Source organism: Suncus etruscus, chromosome 3 (genome assembly GCF_024139225.1).
Source record: "Suncus etruscus isolate mSunEtr1 chromosome 3, mSunEtr1.pri.cur, whole genome shotgun sequence".
NCBI lineage: Eukaryota > Metazoa > Chordata > Mammalia > Eulipotyphla > Soricidae > Suncus > Suncus etruscus.
In genome coordinates this window covers 25,864,473-25,869,402 of record NC_064850.1, presented here as the reverse complement: position 1 = coordinate 25,869,402, position 4,930 = coordinate 25,864,473, and the positions used below count along the sequence as shown (strand labels likewise).

Below are 4,930 nucleotides of genomic sequence, written 5' to 3'. Positions count from 1 at the left end.
TGAGTCCAGCCCAGCCCAGCCGCTTTTCCCCTCTGGGCATCACTTTGGACGGTTTTTCTTGCTCCTGCTGTTTTACCTTTTCAGGCTTGCAGCGGAGCAAAAGCTGAGCTGAGCTGAGCTGAGGCGTTCCTGCTTCTGGGCCGATAGGAGCTTTTTGCCGCTTTTCTGATGCTGGAGGGGCTTCTAAAAACTTCTAACCTAAGCACAGGGTGTCTAAAACCAGAAACATGTATCAAGGAATCAACTACAAGCTCCTGAGAAGATAAATCTAAGACGTACATAGATCTTTCGAAGAGACACCAGAAAGGTTATGTAGCAGGACAGCCCCTGAAGAGGTTGACTGATGGAGGGATGGAGAATGAGGCCCTTTTCTTCCAGCTCGGAGCACGTGTCTGCCACCCTGTCTAGCCCACGGTTCTGAGGTGAAACGGCGGGTAAACAGCTCGCAGACAGTCAGGCTCGTGGAAATATTTGCTTTATTCGGATGGACAAAACTGAAGTCCAAAGACTCCGATTCAGTTCCAGCCAGCAAAAGCCTCTCGCCTTCCACAGACCCTTGCTCTTATAGTCCAGAGTCAGGTCCCACCCAATGGTGGGATCAGATACCAACCAATGGTGGAAGCAGAATCAGGTCCTACCCTAGGGTGGGGGCAGAATGCCAGGTCACACCCTAGGGTAGGGCACAATCACCTAATCAGATTAGGGTGAGCAACATAGTAATCCCCCAAAATATTTACATACACAACACTCAACCTAGTAAGGCATCTTAAAAATCATCTTCAAAACATAAAAGTCACCTCCAGGATAATGCTGAAGATTCTTTAAGACTTTAGTCATATACTTCATGTTTGTCTGCCCTTCCCACTGCCAGCAACGAGTTTACAGGTTCCCTACTCCATTTTCTTCATCCATAGACACAGAGGAATGTTCCAATCTCATTCATGCCCCAATTCACACTCTGGAAACACTGAGTAGATCTGACAGTTTCCAAATTTCATATCTACTCTATGACTGATGATAAAGAGAACATATAGGGCTAATGTTTATCATAAAGGATGCCTCCCCCAAATTTGTTTGGTGCATCCCTAATCCCCTTCATGTGAAAGTATTAGAAAGGAGAGCCACTGGCATTTATCAGAAAAATATGCAAACAATAATTCTAAAAAAAAAACCCATAACTCTGTAGCACAGTACCCAAAACTTAGTGTCAATCAAAATGTCCATCAATAGATAACAAGATAAACTGTATTATAAATCACGGTGGAATTCTGCTCTGACACTATAAAGATAAATTAGAGATCAGAGCAATAGTACAGCAGGAAGGGCAATGGCCTTGCATACTGCTAACATGGGTTTGATCTCCCGCATCCCAAATAGTCATTCAGGTACCACCAGGATTAATTCCTGAGTGCAGAGTCAAGAGTAACCCCTAAGCATCACTAAGTGTGATCCAAAAACAAACAAACCAAAACCCCAAAGATAAATCGTGGTTTTTGGGTGAAAAAGATGAATCTGGAAGCAATTATCTGAAAGGCTAAATAAGTGGTTGGAACTTTTTGGGTCATCATAGTTGCCATCTTCATTCTCTATGCATGGTGTTGGCCTGCACTGTTTCCCTGTTGTCACACTTGTAGTGTGGTGTTTTCTTCATGCTATGCTATGGTTCATTAGCTAGGAGATGTGCCAATCTTAGAAGATTAAGACAATATTTTGGAAGGTCTAGGCAGAAAGTTAATCCCCCAGTTTCTCTAGTCTCAATCCCTCCAATTCAAGGAAGGAATTTTCCTTGTTCATGATGTCTCCCAACACACACACACACACACACACACACACACACACACACATTTGGAAAGAGAGAGCAGGATGATGCAAAATACTCTTCCTGAGCTGGAGCTATAGCACAGCAGTTTGGGTGTTTTCTTTGCATGAGGCTGACCAAAGTTCAATCCCTAGCATCCCATATGGTTCCCCCCCTCCTGAGCCTGCCAGGAGCCTGCCAGGAGTAACTTCTGAGTGTAGAGAAGAAGTAATCCCTATGTGCTGCCAAGTGTGGCCAATACATATATATATATATATATATATATATATATATATATATATATATATATCACTGCAGGTCTTCAACTCTTTGCTACCAATGAAGATTCTTTTACCCTTTTCTCCCTTCCTCTTCCTGAAGTAGAAAAATATTTTATTTCTTCATACTTCATCAAACTCTATCCTGCCACTGATGAGAGCAGTATAAATTAAGATACTAGTGTCTGCTTCATGATAAAAACTATTCTCAAGGCTATAGTTGTTATTTTCTTTGCTAACTAGTGAGGAAGAATGACAGCAATTTGATCAGTTCTGTAAAATATTATCCCCACAACATTGATTTTGAAGAGCACTAGAAGAAGAAAATGACTTTATATTAATGATGCAGGTAAGAGCTTAGAGCCTCTGGATCTTAACCATTTAAGCAAATACCCTTATTTTATACTCCAGATGTTAAAGTCAGACCTCACTTGTCTTTCAGTAGAAGTGACAGAGTTGCACTATTTTGTCAAATTGGTCTCTGTGCTGATGACTATTATAAAATTCTGAGTCACAGAGTAGGTAAGGCTAGAAATGTGACAAAACCAGCCTCTACAACCAATTGTACTTAAAAGCCGGATAGCCACATAGCAAAAAAAAATTTTATATTAGGCCTCTACCTCACACTATTCAAAAATGTTAATTCAAATGTATTAAATCAAATTAAATTGATATCAAATCAGTTTTATAAAATACATGAGAGAACTCTACAGGCTCTACTAACTCAGAGGAGTCTTCAATGATTCTACTCCATTGGCAATAAACAAAAGAATAAATAAATAAGATGAGTCATATCAACTATAATTCCTTCTGCATTGAGAAAGGAATAAGGCATAACATTAAAAATCATCCCAGTGGGGTAGAGAAATAATAGAGCGGGTAAAGTGCTTGCCTTGCCTGTGGTTGACTCAGATTCAATTTCTGGCACTAACATAAGGTCTCTTGAGCACTGTCAGAAGTGATTTCTGAGTATTACTTGGGGTGTCCCCAAAAAATACATCTGCACAAAAGGAGAAAAATTCCACAAATTGGAAGAAAATAATCACACATTAGACAAAGGTTAAATATATGAATCATTCTCTATGCTCAACAGAATAACATAAACATCAAAAAATGGTCAGAGGAAATGAATAATTAGACAATTTCTCTAAGATGAATAAAGATAGCTAACTGACATATGGAAAAAGTTTAGCATCACTGATTATCAGGGAAATGTAAATCAAAAAGACAATTAGACATCACCTCATACCAGCAAGAATGTTTATATTAAAAAATCTGGAGGGGCCGGAGTTATAGTACTGAGGTAGGGCATTTGCCTGTGCAGACTCAGAATAGACCCAGGTTTCATCCCCAGAATCCCATATCACCCGGAGCCTGCCAAGAATAATTTCTGAGTGCAGAGCCAGGAGTACCCCTGAGCGCTGGCAGGTGTGGCCCAAAAACAAAACAAAACATAAAGTCTGGAAATTTAAGTGCTAACTATAATGAAGTGAAAAAGGGAAGTGATAGTCACTGTTGGTGATACTATTGTTTGGTTCAATCTCTTTAGAAAACTGCTTTGTAGGGGCTGGGGAGGAGGGAGATAGAGGAATTGGTAGTGGGAAGGGGGCACTGGTGACGGGGGTGTACTTTTTTTTTTTTTTTTTGGTTTTTTTCGGGCCACACTCGTTTGATGCTCAGGGGTTATTCCTGGCTAAGCGCTCAGAAATTGCCCCTGGCTTGGGGGGGCCATATGGGACAACGGGGGATCAAACCGAGGTCCTTCCTTGGCTAGCGCTTGCAAAGCAGATACCTTACCTCTAGCGCCACCTCGCCGGCCCTAGGGGGTGGGTGTACTTTTTATGACTGAAACCCAACTACAAATATGTTTGTAACCATAGTGCTTAATTTTTCTTTTGGACCACACAGGTGACACTCAGGGGTTACTTCTGGCTATGCGCTCAGAAATTGCACCTGGCTTGGGGACTCTGGGAATCAGACCACGGTCCGTCCTAGGCACTAATGCATGCAAGGCAAATGCCCTACCACTTGTGCCACGCTCCAGCCCCTAAATATATTTTTCCAAGCCAAACTGTATAAAAATATGGAACACTTCACGAATTTGCGTGTCATCCTTGCGCAAGGGCCATGCTAATCTTCTCTGTATCATTCCAATTTTAGTATATGTGCTGCCGAAGCAAGCACTAAATATATTTTTTAACTTTTTTTTTTTTTTTTTTTTTTTTTTTTAGTTTTTCCGTCACACTGGTGACACTCAAGGGTTACTCCTAGCTATGCGCTCAGAAATCGCTCCTGGCTTGGGGGACCATATGGGATGCTGGGGGATCGAGCTGTGGTCCATCTTAGGCTAGCATGCATAAGGCAGATGCCTTATCTCTTGCACCACCACTCCAGTCCCATATTTTTATAAAGAAAACTGTATATATATATATATATATATATATATATACACACACACACACATATGTATATCTGAAAATTTAAGATTATCTGAAATTTAAGAATATCCGAAAATTTCATACACACACACAAACACACACACACACACACACACACACACGAATAAAATAAAGAATATTCGAAAATTTAAGAGTAGAACTTCCCTTTGATCCAATAGTTCTTGGCATATATCGCCATACAAAAGCATTCATCTTATTTGGCGGGGGGGGGGGGGTTTGGTTTTTGAGCCGCACCCAGCGATGCTCAGGGGTTACTCCTGGCTGTCTGCTCAGAAATAGCTCCTGGCAGGCAAAGGGGGATCATATGGGACACCGGGATTTGAACCAATCACCTTTCGTCTTGGATCAGCAGCTTAAGGACATATGCATGCAGTGCTTATCCCAAGATATTGTAT

At 41.2% G+C, this 4,930-nt stretch overlaps 1 non-coding gene across 1 annotated transcript; it reads right to left on the bottom strand.

Moving 5' to 3' along the window:
* Positions 1 to 4,153: 4,153 nt before the first annotated feature.
* Positions 4,154 to 4,260, bottom strand: LOC126005551 (U6 spliceosomal RNA). The gene has a single exon (XR_007494601.1). It is a non-coding gene; the product is annotated as a U6 spliceosomal RNA (small nuclear RNA).
* Positions 4,261 to 4,930: the final 670 nt, after the last annotated feature.